Source organism: Macadamia integrifolia, chromosome 13, assembly GCF_013358625.1.
Source record: "Macadamia integrifolia cultivar HAES 741 chromosome 13, SCU_Mint_v3, whole genome shotgun sequence".
In the NCBI taxonomy this organism is placed as follows: Eukaryota; Viridiplantae; Streptophyta; class Magnoliopsida; order Proteales; family Proteaceae; genus Macadamia; species Macadamia integrifolia.
In genome coordinates this window covers 3,804,447-3,821,858 of record NC_056569.1, presented here as the reverse complement: position 1 = coordinate 3,821,858, position 17,412 = coordinate 3,804,447, and the positions used below count along the sequence as shown (strand labels likewise).

General features: G+C 39.8%; 1 non-coding gene across 1 annotated transcript; it reads left to right on the top strand.

The window, feature by feature from the left end:
• Positions 1–6,422: 6,422 nt before the first annotated feature.
• LOC122060274 lies at positions 6,423–6,529 on the top strand. Its single transcript, XR_006134303.1, has one exon. It is a non-coding gene; the product is annotated as a small nucleolar RNA R71 (small nucleolar RNA).
• Positions 6,530–17,412: the final 10,883 nt, after the last annotated feature.

Below are 17,412 nucleotides of genomic sequence, written 5' to 3'. Positions count from 1 at the left end.
GAATCTTCAATCACTTAAGGATATGGTCCATCGATCCTTGTTGGCATTTAAAATATTTCTTACACCCTTGGGACAACTACAGATGGGCTGGTTTTGCATCTCGGTTCAGTTATGATCCATTATTCTTTTTGTCCTGAAAAGAATAATCACTTGTACGGGTGACCAAATGAATGTGTACTTTTAATTGAACATGTCCATCTTGCTCAGAATTTTATCCTCTTCGCAACCATGAAAATAAATAGGACATCTTTATATGTAAAATTGGAGATATAGTACTCGATAATCCTTAAGGCCTTGAAAATATAAAACCTGCAAAAAGAGAGTAAAACCCAAAGTAGTTCCATTCTAAATATGTAAAATGTATGTTTTACTACACTAGATTTCACACATAAATGTGCTCATCAGAATTCCCCCACACTTAGACTTTACTAGTCCTCGAGCAAAACAAAAAGAAAAATAATAAAAACAAAAAACCTAACTCACTTTCGTAGGAATCACGGTTGCACTTAGCATGTGCAACAAGTCTTTAAACCCCTAGGTCACCCCTAGTGGACGAGTTGTGTCTCGTGAGTGTTTGCTACGAATATACACCCAAAATTCAGAATAAACAAATCCCAACCTTGGCTAAAGGTAAGGCCCATACCAATCCGGAGCAAAGATAATTCCTCTTATAAGGGACCCCCACACTTGAACTTTTATTACCCTTTATGAATTCCAGGCACTAGCATATTTCTTAATTTGGAACTCACTTCGTCTCTTCCAAAACATCCTTATCTTAAGGTAAAATCACTTGTGAAGAAATTGGGAACCAATGACTAAGGCGTTGGAGTGTTTTTTACCAAACATGTTACCTTGCATTAATGACATTTGCACATTTTTTTTTCTTTTTTCTCTTAATAGACACCCAAGTTACTATGTAGCTTCGCTTTTTGCATATGCCCATAAAGACAGCGATGCTAGAGTTCTTTCAAAAGTTTCCTCCCTAAGAATTTCGATCAAGACACCACGCTTCCTGAGGCGCAATGCCCTATCTAGTTCCAAGGGAATCAACTCTTATTCATCTTTATACCACATTTCACATTTCATTTAAAATTGTGCATTTGTCAACCCATGCCAAATTAATAAGAAGGTCTCAACTCCAAATCAAAAGTACAAGGAACCCACAGACTTACATATGGTCCAACACCATAAAACAGGGGTCTCTTATTTTTCAAAAGAAAGTCCCATCTCAAGACACAGGCTTGTTTCTTTCTTCTCAACAGGGTTTTTATACATTCAAAATAGGTACCTTAATCAAAACTTCTATTTTCATACATCAAGCAGTCGAATGGTATGATCATTAACCAAAAGCCAAAGTAGGACTTCATCCTTAGCAAGCTCAAAAAAAAAATAGAATGAAAAAAAAAACAAAACAAAGTGGAAAAAACACAAACTAATTTCCCTCCCCCACACTTAAGTCATGCAATGTCCTCAATGCATGAAAGGAATTAAAAGTGAAGACAATGCAAGGGGGTCATACCTGATTAAAAGTTAGTCATCAGTGTAAAGAGGTTCATGGAGATCTATGACCTCTTCACTACCAATATTAGGAAACTCGAGGAGCGGTTTCAAACCATGACCATTAACTTCAAAATTACCCCTGTTCCTGGATTCAAAATCTCCACAGCCCCATGGGGATATACATTATGGACAATAAATGGGCCATCCCACCGGGTTCTAAGCTTACCAGAGAAAAGATGCAATCGAGAGTTGTACAATAAGACCTTATCACCAATTGCAAAAGATTTGCACAGAATGTGCTAATCATGGAAAGCTTTGGTCTTTTTCTTATAAATCCTAGAACTTTCATAGGCATCATTCCCAAGTTCCTCCAACTCAGGTAGTTGGAGCCTACGATGAATTCCCGTATCAGACAAATAAAGTTGAGCTTCTTGATGGCCTAAAGGCCTTATGCTCCAACTCAACTAGTAAGTTACAAGCTTTCCCAGACACCAAATGGTAGGGAGACTGACCAAGGTCGATCTTAAATGCAGTCCGATGGGCCCACAAGGCATCAATGAGCTTAAGGGACCAATCCTTACGGTTGAGATTAATAGTTTTCTCCAAGATTTGTTTAATTTGCCTATTAGACACCTCCACTTGGCCATCGGTTTGGGGGTGATAAGGGGTAGATAACTTATGGGTGATCCCATACTTTTTCATTACGGCCTCAAAAGGTTGATTACAAAAATGAGTACCCATATCACTAATTATTGCACGTGGTGCACCAAAGCGAAAAAAAATGTTCTCTTTGAGAAACTAGACCACCACTTTGTCGTCATTAGATTTACAAGGTATGGCCTCCATCCATTTAGAAACATAATCAACGGCCAAAAGTATGTACAAATTTCCAAAGGAATTACGGAATGGTCCCACAAAATCGATACCCCATACATTAAAGATCTCAACTACCAAAATAGGGTTGAGGGGCATCATGTTCCTCTTATTGATACGACCAAAATACTGGTAGGCGGGACAAGCCTTGTAAAAATCAAAAGCTTCTTTAAAAAGAGTGGGACAAAAAAATCCGCATTGGAGAACCTTTGCAGCAGTTTTCTTAAGCCCAAAGTATCCACCACATATATGATCATGGAAAAAAGAGAATAGAATGTTGCTCATGATCAGGAACATATCGTCGGATAATCTGATTCAGAAATATCTTAAACAAATAAGGATCATCCCAAAAAAAGTGCTTAACTTGGGAATGAAACCTATACTTATCTTGGGTGGACCAATGATCCGGAGTCACACCTGAAACTAAGAAGTTGACAATGTCCAGCAAACCATGGTTCACTGGACATTGCAAATAATTGTTCATTTGGAAAGTTCTCGTTAACTGGAGAATCGACAATCAAGGAATTGGAAAGCTGATATAAATGGTCTGCAACTAGGTTTTCAACTCCTTTCTTATCCCTAATTTCTAAATCAAACCCTTGTAAAAGTAAAACCCACCAAATGAGACGAACTTTAGCATCCTTCTCTGTACTAGGTATCTAAGAGCAGAATGATTAGTATACACCACCACATGTGAACCAACTAAGTAAGATCGAAACTTTTCTAATGCAAGCACAACAGCTAAAAATTCTTTTTCAGTGGTTGTATAATTGAGTTGTGCATCATTTAAGGCCCTACTAGCATAGTAAATGACAGTGGGCAACTTATTAACCATTTGACCTAAAACCGCTCCTATGGTAAAATTCGAAGCATCACACATCAGTTCAAAAGGTTCAGTCCAAATAGGTGGTTAAACAATGGGTGCATTGGTCAACTCCTTCTTAAGTTGTTTAAAGGATTCTAAGCACTCTTTAGAAAAGTCAAAAGTTTGATCTTTGTCAAATAATAAAGTGAGAGGTCGGGCTAACTGAATAAAGTACTTAATAAACCTTCTGTAGAAGCCTGAATGCCCTAGAAAAGACCGGACGTCCTTAACAGATTAAGGAGGTGGTAAATTATCAATTAAATTCACTTTGGCTCTATCTACTCTAATTCCCTCCTTGGATATTACATGGCCTAAAACAATACCAGATTTAACCACGAAATGGAATTTCTCCCAATTCAAAACCAAATTCTTAGATATGCACCTTTTTAAAATTAGAGAATGATGATGAAGACATTCAGAATAGGAATTCCCATGAATTGAAAAGCCATCCACAAATACTTCTAAGAATTTTTTGACCATGTCAGAAAAGATGCTCATCATGCATCGTTGGAACGTAGTAGGGGCATTGCAAAGCCCAAAGAGCATATATCTGTAAGCAAATGTTCCATATGGGCATGTAAAAGTGGTCTTATGTTGGTCCTCTAAAGCAATTGGGATCTAGTTATAACAGGAATATCCATCAAGAAAACAATAGTATTCATGTCCAGCTAACCTCTCTAACATCTGGTCAATGAATGGCAATAGGAAGTGGTCCTTCCAGGTTGCCACATTAAGTTTCATATAGTCTATGCACACTCTCGACCCAAATTGGACATGGGTTGGAATTAGTTCATTATTGGCATTAGGAACTACAGTCACCCCAGACTTCTTAGGCACTATGTGAACTGGTCTTACCCATTGGCTATCAAAAATAGGATAAATTATTCCATGATCCAAGCACTTTAGGATCTCTTTCTTAATAGCCTCTATCATCACTAGATTAGCTCTTCTTTGGGGTTCCGTGGATGGTTTGGAATCCTCCATAAGATGTATATGATGTTGCACAATAGAAGGACTTATACCCTTGATATCAGCTATGGTCTAACCTAGGGCTTCCTTATTATGTTTTAACACTTTAAGTAACTCCTCTTCCTGCCTAGAAGTCAAGTTTAAAGAAATTATTATAGGAAGAGTCTGGTCAGGCCCTAGGAAAGCATACCTCAAATTAGATGACAACTCCCTAAGATCTAGTTTAGGGGGCTCAACTATGGAAGGTTTGGGAATGGAATTGGAAAGGAGTCCTAAGGGCTCCATAGGTGTGTGAAGACTTAAGACTTCAGAAAAGAAATGTTCACTATCATCATCCAATTCATCCATACACTCTTGAAATTATAAATAAAAATCAATATCAAAATTGGTAACTAAATCATCAGAAAAATCCAAAAAATCCTCAAGCATATTGATCTCTTCTTCCATATGTGGTTGCTTGCCTATCCTAAACATGTTAAACTCAACAGTTTGGTTACCAAAAGATAACCTTAGGAAACCATTCCGGCAGTTGGTTAATACATTACTGGTAGCCAAGAATGATCTTCCTAGAATTATTGGGACATCATCCTTGGTTGAGAAGGGCTTGGTATCTAACACAATAAAATCAACAGGGAAAATAAATTCCCCCACCTTTAGTAAGACATCCTCAACCATCCCTTTAGGAGTCTTAACAGACCTATTTGCCAACTGAAGAGTAGCTCCAGTGGCTTTTAATTCTCCCAATCCTAGTTACTTGTACACATGGTAAGGTAAAAGATTCACACTTGCGCCAAGGTCAAGTAAGGCAAGCTCAATGTAGGTGTTGCCTATGACACAAGATATGGTAGGGCTCCCTGGATCCTTGTACTTGGCTGCTATAGGCTGAGTAATTATGGAACTAATGTTACCTGCTAAGAACGTTTTTTTAGGCACACTAGTGATACAGTTGTGAGTACACAAATCTTTCAGTACCTTTGCATAGGCGGGGATCAGGGATATGGCATCCAAAAGAGGGATGTTCACTTCTACCTTTTTGAAGACTTCTAAAATTTTATCCATGGAAGCAATCTTCTTTTTGTTTACCAAGCGATTAGGAAATGGGACAAGAGGAACATAAGGACTTTTAGGGATTTGGCCTTTTCAGAAGAATCATTTTTGGTTTCCTCAACCAAATCATCTTTAATTTCAAAAGAATCTTTAGGTTCATTAGACGAACCTAGAACAAGAGGCACACTTGTGACCTCAACTGAAGGAGAGTTAACAGGAGTAATAGATGGGGAAAATTTAGGAACGCTCTGTTGGTACTCTTTACCACTCCTAAGGGCATAAACAACATTACATTGGTTAGAGGGCCTTTGTTGGGTCTGACCATGTACTATATTCAGTGGTGCATTAGTTGGTGTTTGTGAACTAACAGGCTGATGATGCTTAGGGTTAGGCTCTGGTTGACAGGGTAAAGTTCCTTTCTCCCTCTCACGCATAATTAAGACAACTTGGGCGAGTTCTCTCGTAAGATTTTGATGGCTTGTCATGAGGAGGGCCATATTTTTTTTCAAGTCACTTATTCTACTTGCCTCTCCAGTGTTGGTAAACCCAGGGGGTTGTTGATAAGATGATAGGAGAGGGGCCCTAGGAAAACTAGCTTGAGGTCCTACATTTAACCTAAGAAAAGTATTTTGGGAAAAATATTGTTATGCAAAGGGAGGCCTTTGGGGTCCTGGTTGACTTTGATTATGAAAATTGGAAGGCCCTGCTTGGTTGCCCTGATTCCAAGAGAAATTTGGGTGATTTCTCCATCCTATATTGTAGGTGTTACTATATGGATTATTTTGGTATAAGGCATTAACACTATCATTAGAAGTGCCCCCAAAGGTGTTGGGGCATTCTTCTATGACATGTCCAGGGGACTGGAACCAAGCACGAATCTTAACCAAATTGACTGATGATGGCTCTTTAGGAACAATAGCCTCAATCCTCTTGATTAGGCTATCCAAATGGGCTTCCTTGGCTACTATCCCATCCACAAAATATTCTTTTCCTCCTATGGTTTTTTCATTCCCACTCATACGTTTTGTCAGCTAAGTCAAGTAAGAATTCCCATGCCTTTCCTTCATCTGTAAAGGATGTGAATCCCTCAAGGCACATAGACTCTATCATTTGTTTAGTTGGGTAATCAATACCCTCATAAATTATTTGACATAAATGCAATAAGTCTAGGCCATGGTGAGGGCATTCTTGGAGTAGATCCTTGAATCTCTCCATAAGTTTGGAAAAGGACTCACTAGGATTTTGCCTAAACTGAAGGATATCACTTCTACGCTTATTGGTCTTATGAGTTGGGAAAAACTTCTTAAGGAAGACAACTGTGAACTATTCCCATGAGGTTATGGAATTTGTGGGTAACTCATACAACCACTTCTTAGCTTGGTCTTTCAATACAAAAGTGATAAACCTAAGCCTAACAGCATCATCAGAAAGCTGTTGGATCTTAATTAGAACACATACCTCTTCAAATTCCATTAGAAATAGGTATGCATCCTCAGAGGTCAACCCATGGAAGTGGGGCAACATAGTGATGTATTAAGATTTGAGTTCAAAATTATTACCCTGGGCTTGTGGTAGAACTATGCAGGAAGGTTGGGTTATTCTAGCGGGCTAGAACCTATCTTTCAAAGATTTAGGTGGAGGGTTTTGCTGTTGGTCTCCCATATTGAAGGGTTTTAAAGAGAGCAAATGTATAGGGTCACTACTTGTTGGATCTCTTCTTTCTAACCGATTCTTAGTATTACGTACCCACCTAACACTCATGCAACAGAAAACTACCCACAACTAGAGTAAGATGAGCACAAAAGAATAGATAGCAAAACTATTTTTTTAATATTTTTTTGAGTTTTTTTTTATTTTTTTTGGCTTTTTGGGAGCTTATCGGGAGAGATCCGAGGTTGCTCATGTCAATTCTGGAGGTACTGCTACAGGGTAAAACCTGTCTTTATCATACTGTGAGGCATGGCGACCTCCACTAATACAACTATTATTGCAAGTTGTTCTTCTCAAGAATTTAATAAAAGAAAAGGAAAAACAAAACAAAGTAAATAAAGCACTCCGATTTACCAAAAGAAAGCGAAAAATAACATGGAACTATCTCCCCGGCAACGGCGCCAAAAACTTGTTTGAGATTTTAAAATGTAACTGCAAGTGTACGGATTAGTATAGCTACGGGTCGAACACAGGGAGAGTAGCCACTTTATTTTTTTTGCTTCTTTTAATAATGCGAAAGTGACCGATTAATGATTGTGATCTAATTCTAATTACCATCCTAAACATATGTATCTAAAATAACGTCCTAACCATTCGTCATCTAAGAATTTAAAGATGCAAGCTATGCAATTAAAATTAAATAAATAAATAACTAAAAATAAACAACCCATGCAATTAAAAAAACAATAAAGGAAAAAAATGCTGAAATAAAAATAAAGTAAAAGAAAGGGAATAACGCTAGAGAGAGACTCACAAGTAGGTTTTTCTACTTAGCCCAAGAGATTCATCATAATAAAAGCTTCCCTACTTGACCAGAGAGTCACTCTTACAAGGGTTACTCTACTTGGCTTTAGGGAAAGAGAGGCAATTAAAATAAAAACAATAAAATAATGGTTCCATGGCTAGGAGGGGCAAAGCCAACATATACACTAGCCATGAATCTTGGGGGAAAGGGAAAGAAAAAATATAACAACTGAAATTAAAATCCTAAATTAAGAAATAAAGGGTAGTCAAAAGAGGGAATGAAAGGGGGAAGAGAAGACTATTGAAGAAGTCTACCTACTTGAATCAATGCTTGAACTTGAAAGCTTGAGCGATTTGAGATACTTCCAACCCTAAAAATCAGATCTGGAATGAATCAAATCTGAAATTTCTAGGCCTGAAGAAAACAAATCTTAAAAAAAAAAAGAGATGCTCCATGGCTCGTGATCTTGTCACCTAGATCTAAGCCTAGAACTATAACTTTAAAAATTATAACTCAATTGCATAAATCATAAACATAAAAGATTGAATCAAAAATAGAAGTGCTTGCATTAATTGAATAAAAAGAACTTACAAAAGTGTTTAAAGCATAAACTTAGAACTAGAGAAAGAGAAAGAGAAAACTAGAGAAAGAGATAGAGAAACTTAAAAAAAAAAAAAAAAAACCCTAAAAGAAGAATGAAGTGCCTCCTACCCTTGTGTTAATTCTATTATATAGAGAATGGGGGAGGGAAGCTAAAGATTTCAGCTTCTAAAAAAAAAAAAAAAATTATCTTGTTGATGAAGTGGAGGAGAGAGAAGAGAGAAAACGGCCGATTTTTCTTGCTTGGATTTGGACAATATTCTATTTTAATGGAAAATTCCATCCATGCCCTTGTCTTTTCTTTTCTTTTTCTCTTCTTTCCTATTTTTTCTCTTTATTTTTTCTCTCTTCTTCAAACTTGCATACAACTATCTTGGCCGACCTCCTTTAAGTGATGAGTAGGAGAGAGAAAATCTTCTAAAAAAAACCTCAACAAAATGGTAGCTAAGAGGTTCGAACTTGAGACCTCCTAATAAGCAAGGGATTTTACACACCACAACTCACCAACTACGCTAGGTAGTTGTTATTACCAAAAATGAATCTTCAATCACTTAAGGATGTGGTCCATCGATCCTTGTTGGTATTTGGAATATTCCTTATACCTTTGGGACAACTGCAGATGGGCTGGTTCTGCATCTTGGTTCAGTTCTGATCCATTATTCTTTTTCTGGTCTGAAAAGAATAATCACTTGTACGGGTGACCAAACGAATGTGTACTTTTAATTGAATATGTCCATCTTGCTCAGAATTTTGTCCTCTTCGCAACCATGAAAAGAAATAGGACCTCTTTATGTGTAAAATTGGAGATATAGCGCCCGATAGTCGTTAAGGCCTTGAAAATATAAAACCTGCAAAAAGAGAGTAAAACCCAAGGTAGCTCCATTCTAAATATGTAAAATGCATGTTTTACTACACTAGATTTCACACATAAATGTGCTCATCAGAATGCTCGTGAGTCTGTGGGTGGAAAGCAGTACTTAGGTTCACCTGTGTTCCCATGGCATGCTGGAGGATCTTCCAGAATTTGGATGTGAATCTTGGGTCTCTATCTGATACAATACTCACCGGCACCCCATGCAAGTGAACTACATTATCCATGTAAAGTTTTGCCAACTTGTCCATGGAATAGGTAGTCTTAATTGGAAGGAAATGAGCGGTCATGGTAAGCCTGTCAACTATCACCTAGATTCCATCCATCCCTTTAGGTGTATGAGGTAGTCTAGTAATGACGTCCATAGTAATCATATCCCACTTCCACTCCAATACCGGGAGGGGCTGAAGAGTGCTATATGGTCAATGCCACTCTGCCTTGACCTTCTGACATGTGAGACACTGCACCACATATAGGGCCACAGTAATCTTCATCCCTGGCCACCAGTAACTTTGTTTAAGATCCTTGTACATCTTGGTGCTTCCAAGGTGAAGTATATACTCTGAGCTGTGTGCTTCCTTTACTATCTTGTCCTATATCTCCAAGTCATTGGGCACAGACAACCTGCCTCTAAACAATACTGCTCCATCACTGGCTATTGTGAATTCAAGATCATCCACCATTTTCTCTTGAATCCTAATTCTGATCTTCTGCAACTCAGGATCCAAGGATTATTTCATGATTACCTCCTGCTAGATAGATGGTTGTACCTACAAAGCCGCCAGAGATAGAGTTAGCTGCTTAATACTATCCGACTAATGATCAAGCTCCAAGGTTGCTCCCTTAGATAAAAGGACTTCATCCATCAATATTGCTTCTTGCTTAAGTTGTAGGTTGGTGGCCAAGCATGCAAGTGATACAGCCTAAGATTTCTGACTCAATGCATCCGCCACCATGTTAACTTTACCTGGGTGGTACTGGATGTCATAGTCATAATCTTTCATAAGCTGCAGCCATCTCCTATGCCTCATGTTCAAATCTCTTTGGGTGAAGAAGTACTTGAGACTTTTGTGATCACTGAATATCTCGCACTTCTCCCTGTACAAATAATGGTGCCAGATCTTCAAGGCAAAGATGATTGCCACCAGCTCCAAATCATGGGTGGGGTAGTTCTTCTAATACTCCTTCAGTTTCCTAGATGCATATGCCACCACCTTACCATGTTGCATGACAACACAAAACAACCCAATCTTGAAAGCATCAGTGTAGACCGTCATTCCACCGGTGCTTTCTGGAATTGTCAATACTGGGGCTGACACCAATCGACTCTTCAATCCTATTCTCACTCCCTAGACCATTGAAACTTCATGTTCTTTTTCGTCAAATTGGTCATTGGAGCAGCGATTCGAGAGAAGTTTTCGATGAAGCACCGGTAGTAGCCCGCTAACCCCAAGAAGCTTCTAATCTCTGATGCAGTCTTGGGTGGTTCCCACTCCAATACTGATTTCATTTTACTCGGGTCTACTTCAATTCCATTCTCAGACACTATATGTCCTACGGATCCAATTTTCCTGAGCCGAAACTCACACTTTCTGAATTTTGTGTATAATTGTTGTTCTCTCAACCTTTGAAGTACCATCCTCAAGTGTAACGCATGCTCCTCTTCACTCTTCGAGTAGATCAAAATCTCATTAATAAAAACAATGACCCACTTATCAAGAGCATCATGAAATACTTAGTTCATTAGATTCATAAAAGCAATTGGTGCATTGGTTAACCCGAAAGACAACACTAAGAACTCATAGTGATCATACCGGGTCCCAAAGGTTGTCTTAGGTATGTTGCTGCATTTTATCTTGATCTAAGATCAATCTTTGAGAATACCTTAGCACCTTGTATTTGATCAAATAGTTCATCAACGCGTAAGCTTTAGACACTAGGGCCGCTCTAGGAACCAAATCAATAGCAAACTCAAATTCTCTTTCAGGCAGCAGCCGGGTTAGATCATTCGGAAAGACATCGGGAAACTCCCTAACTACTTTCAATTCCTATAATGATGTGACCTTCGCTTCCACATTTTGTACTAACGCTAGGTAGACCTGACATCTGCCTTCCAGTAATTTCACCACCTGCAGGGCAGAGATGAGAACCTCTCTAGGTCACTTTGCCTTATTTGCTTGATACAATAGCTCCTCTCTTTCATCACTCACCACCTTAATTTGTTTCTTGGTGCACATCATGTTTGCTCGGTGAGTTGACAACCAGTCCATGCCCAGTATGACATCAAAATTTTGTATGTTGAATTTGATAAGTTGGGCATCCAGCTTCTTCCCACCAATTTCTACTGAGCATGGTCCATACACTTCATTTAATTGTGCTACTTTACCTGTAGGTGTAATAACAATCAACTTGCCCTCTAGAACCTTGGGTGACATATCAATCTTCCTAGTAAACCTTTTAGATACAAATGAATGCGATGCTCCAGAGTCAAATAATACATAAGCTGGTATACCTACCACATCATGGTTGGCTTTAACCTCCTTGGCTTATAATGCATACATCCTTCCTTGAGGTTGGCCCCCAAGAGCCAATGCGGGTCTATAAACAAGGGGCTGATTCTATAAAATGGTTGATTTGTATAGGCAATCATTGGCAAAGTGTCTAACTGCATGACAAACATAACAACAGTTTTGAGATGCTTGCATTGGTACTGGGGCTCTAAGTATCTGACCTAGTGCAGTTATAGGACGAGGCGGCCTCAAGGCTGTAGGCATAGTACTAGTATTTGGGCGGAAAGATGTGGCACCCGATCCACCAGTTGATTGGGCCATATAACCCATAACCTGCACTGCTGCTAATACGATGAACCATAATTATATGGTCCACGAAAACTCTTATTCGGGTTACCCGAATCCACATATGGGTATGACCTCTTTTAGAGCCCCGGTGTATTGGAAGACTCTCCCTTTTGCTTGTCCTCCATGGTCTTAGCCTTCTGCACAATTTGGGCATAATCTGTCATATCCATATCCCCTAATACCGAACCGATAGACACCTTCAATCCCTTTAAAAATCTCCTAGCTTTCTCCTCAGCTACTTTCATGTGTGGAGGAGCAAAATAAAATAAATCCTCGAATTATTTTTTGTACTCAAGGACAAACTTGTTTCCCTGAGTCAATGCCATGAACTCTGCTTCTTTGCAGTCTCTGAAGCTATTGGGATAGTAATTTGATAAAAATAACTCCTTGAATTGTTCCCAAGTTGGTTCCACATGGGTTGCCGTCAAGGTGAGCTTGGAAGCTCTCCACCATGAGTTTACTTTATTCTTCAATTGTAAGCTAGTATAGATAAGTTTCTGAGCCTCTATGCATTCCACAACTTCAAATATTTTCTTCATCTCACTTTAGTGAAGATAGGTGGCAAGTGCTTCTTAAAAGATTCAATCACCTTTGCTATAGTAGTTGCCGGCTGGAAGTAGGGCGGCTACAGTGGATAGAATGGATATGGTGGAGCCATCATATATGGAGGAGTGCCGAACGGAAAAAACCGTGGTGTCACCACGGTAGGTGGACCCCTAGTGGGTCTAGTGGTGGTACCCTAGGAGGTGTACCCCCCCAATGCATCTAGGGGTGGTGCCCTATGAGATGTACCCCTCAGTTGAGCTCTGGCACCTGGCACAACTGGTAGATCTTGTGGAAAAGTCAGCCCACGGGGATGCTGACCTGGCTGCATAGGGTTCAATTGTTGATGCACCACATTCATGAAAGTTTGCTATTTTTAGAGTAGCTACTGCTGGAATGCTTGCTGCGACTATTGGATAAGAGCCGCAACATCGTTTGGAGTGATAATGGGGGGAGGATCCAGGATTTCATTCATAGGTAGGTCCTCTAAATTCTCTTCCTGCCTAGGGCTCACCCGAGGTCGTGGGTGCGGTGATCGTCCCACCGATCGAGGCCCTCGAGGATTTGGTGGTTGTCTGACAGGGCGGGGACCATGAGGGGCTCCTCGTACATTACCTCCGGATCTAGTGCGTACTATGATGTCTTGTACCTGAATTACATCAAAGTTAGGCACCATAATTATCACGTGTATGCACAAAATCAAATGCACATCATGCCATAGGTCACATTATCACACTACATTCCATCATCATAGTACGCATCCACAACATTAACCGCTACTATATAATCACCACACATGACAATGCACCCAAATTCCTAGTGTGAACCGCTTATAATTCATGCAATTTTGGGGTCTACTAAGCATGGGAAACGAAATGCCCAATTTTGGGGTATCCTAGACCCAAAATCCCATACCATCGGGTATGCAGGATTCAGGGCCCACCGGTCACGGCCGTGGTTATGTTAAGAGGTCATTCTTGCTCTCATTCCTTTCACTCTTTGCTCCTCTCAAGTTCGTTTAAGGCAACAAGGAAAGGGTTGGGGAGCTCCTACGAAGCACTCTACCCTTGACTTCTCTCCTCCATCTTGGATAAAAGCCTTCAACCACAAACTTCCAATCTTCAAGTGTTCTTCTCCTTATTTTCTCTTTTGACCTATGGAATTTCGTTTACGCTTGATTTATATCCTTTGAAATTTCTTTTTCTCCTGATCCTTCCCAACTAGTAGGAATGTAGTATGAGAATATGACATTTGTCCATGATTGTCTTCTTTAATCCACCACATTTATCAATTTCATGAGTTGCTTAAACCTTTTTTTCCCAAATTTTTGCTATTTTAGGGTTTTCATGTTCCTTCCCCCTTTCCTTGCCCAATGTATGACCTAAATAGGGTTATTCACTCACATTTGGTTGTATTGTAGTGATGAGAATGATACATTGCATGCATACCTTCCCATCACTCCTTGGCAAGAAATTTCAATATTTTTAGGTTAGGGTTCATGAGAAAATTGGGGGTTTTCATTGTTTTGACTTCCATAAAGCTGAGATATGTGTAATTGTATACATTTGAACCTTCTTTTACACACTATTGTCGAATTCCTCTCAATGCTATGGATGTTCATGGATTATGCTCTTCCCTAGGGAATTTCTCTCCTTTTTTTTTTCTCTTGAAATTTTCCTAATGCTTTGGGTTGTTAGTTTGAGCATTTGCATGATCTATGCTCTACATAAAATGCTCTCATTCATTGGCTTCAAATTCTGAAATGTGCATTCAAAAATCATGACACCTTGATGTTCACTTGGTCACTACATTGTACATGCCAACTCTTTTCCTTGTCAACTTATCATTTCTATATGAGCACATTATGACAATGGTATTAGCACCATATTAGTTTTCTCTCCTTGTTCATCATTCAAGACACATTACCCCCCTACAATGTACTTAATATGAGTGCCATGTTGGATTGTTGTCATTCACACTACTTTCCACTTCTTATGGTCCTATTTGTATTAACTCTTCTCTTATCCATTGCTTAATTTACTTCCTCTTGGAATTTTCTCGAGTTCTTATGTCTTTCATGTGAGCTTTGCAGGATGTCATCTCGCAAGGGTAAGGAAGCTGCTGCCCCATCAAGGAGCAAAAAAGCTCCAAATCAGAAGGGGAAAAGTGCGGCTTCGAGCTCTTTTGCAATAAGGGCTCACCCGAGGAGAAATGCACCGTAGACCCTAAGGAGTATGATGAGCATGTTTTCCAAAGTCTAGAGGCAGCCGTGTCATGGTCCACATTCTCCTCAAATCCTATGCTTATGGAAAAGTTCATGATAGTAGAGGACTTCTCAAGGGTTCGACTACTAGAGAAGTTCATGGCTTTGGGCTGGCAGTCCATGCTTTCCATCGACTTACCCTACTACCCCAACCTTGTTCGGATGTTTTACTACAATCTCGAAGCTTCTTATGATGGTAGGGTATACTCCCTCACCAGCTGAGTGAAGGGACGGGACATCAGACTACCCATAGAGTTGTTTACGGTGATTCTTGGCATATCAATGGAGGGTAACTAGTATTTTTATCCTCCTAGGGGCAAGACCTTGGGTCCATTTATGGACCAGGAGTTATAGAGCCATATCTACTACACCATCAGTGGCAGCGAGGTATGCCCCAAGTTCAAGACTGCATATATTCCAAATGTTTATGTTTTTAGCCACCTGGTATACTTTAACTTACTCCCCAGAGCCAATCATAGGAACTGGGTGAACTTCATGGTGACATACATGGTTTACTGCATTTACATGGCCTTGGAGGATGCTTCCCGCCTATGTCTTCCCTTCATCATGATGAAGACCATGGAATACCACACTGCACATCCCTCAGATGGTAACTTTCCTTATGCCCGGTCTCTCATAAGCGTATTTCAACATTTTCATGTTGATTTAAGAGGTGAGGAGGGAAAGTTCCCATTGGACATGTTTTCCCGAGGAAAATTACACAAGATGGATTTGTATGATGTTGTGGAAGCTAATGAGGAGGAAATGGCTCTAGAGGATGATGAGGAGGAGGATGAGGAATATGTTCCCGTAGTGGATGAGGAGGAAGCAATGGAGACTTAGGATCCTTCTTATGTAGCACCATCTCCTCTAGTGGGGCTTTTGACTATCAAGGTATGATGGACCGATTAGAGGCACTTCGGGTAGGGCAAGAACAGATCATGAAGAATCAAAAAGAGGGAGCCACACGTGACAGGACAACACTCCGGTGGACCCAAGTAAAGATGAAGATAGATCTTAGGGATCTATCCAAGGCCATGGACTCAATCTCCGTGGAGGTACCAGTGAACCTTGCACAGCTACAAGAAAAGGTGAAGCTAGTGAACCGATGCTTCGACAACTATGATCGTCGCCTCAACATAAACTCTAGATCTAGGGAGGCAGAAGTCATTGATTTAGAAGATGATTGAAAGTGCAGTGAATCAGGACGGTTGTTTGTGAACTTGTCTAGGGAACATCTTTTTTTTTTTTTTTTTTTTTTGAACTTTTGTACTCATTCTTTTTGTACATGCAACATGATGTACGTTTTAACTTTTATCTCATCACAACTTTTATGTGAAAATCTTTTATATTTACCCAACCCCAAATCCTATTATAGATTCTACAAGTTTCGAACTTGTAAAATGTGAGTGTTTAGAGCATCACGCTCTGATACCAACGTTGTCACGCCCCGTTCACATAGAACCAGACTAGTGATCCGGGGGTAACCTAAAAAAAATCACCAGGGTCATCTGATGCAGTAAAACCACAACACAGCATGCAACATAGGATATGAAAATATAATTAGTTAATTCAGCGGGAGTCTTATCTCATATATCTGTAAATCTTCCCCACTTACTCTTGATACCCAAATTGTTATACATAGTATATATATGTACATTTGGGACCATAGGCATGATAATTACATAAGAAATAACAGTTTAAATATGTAGAGCACAAAAAGGGGAATACATCAAAAGAATAAAAAAGGTGATGGTCGAAAGTCGCTATTGTTGCCCTGCAATGCAGCCCTCGCACGTGCACTAGGCACCTTGCCCAAAACTTTTCGGAACCCACTAGCCCCCTATCGGGAACTTGTCAGTGGGCCCTGACTCGATTGCTTTTGTAAAGGTGCGATGGGCTAACCACTCACTTGAGGAGGCATCTTGGGAGAAAGAAGATGAAATCCAAGCTAAATACTCTCATCTATTCGGACTACCAGGTAACTTCAATTTCGATGATGAAATTTTTAAAATAGGGGGGGAAAAGTACTACACTGCTCTCTAAACCCGATTTATTTTTTGCTTGGTTCAGTTTGGTCATGCAGATTCCGAACCGGTAAGGGTTGATGCGGGTGCCTTATGGTATATGATACAAAGGTGACTTCGAATGCGGGTGGTTAAACAAGTTTGAGCTAGTGTCGATGTGGTTCATATGCCTAAGCCAAGCCCTTGCACATATCATAAGGCTATGTATAAGTAGAAAAGGTATGTTATTATATTAGATGATGAGAATTTGGTTCACAACAAGTTGCGAAAGTAAAATACGCATTGATAACTCATTCCCACCGTAATCCAGCAAGGTTGGCCATGTTTTGGCCAACAGGTGGGTGGTCATAGGTGGGTACCACCCTCCAGTGTGACCCACCTGTAGGGGAAATGTGTGCCCCAGCAAGCCCAACTTGGGTGATCACATGTGTGTCAAGTTCCCCATCGTGGTAGAGTCATGTGTTCCTGAAATTCCCGACTACTTCACTCGATATTGCGGTTTAATGTGGTTTAGGTCATAAGGTGTCAAAATCAAATGCAC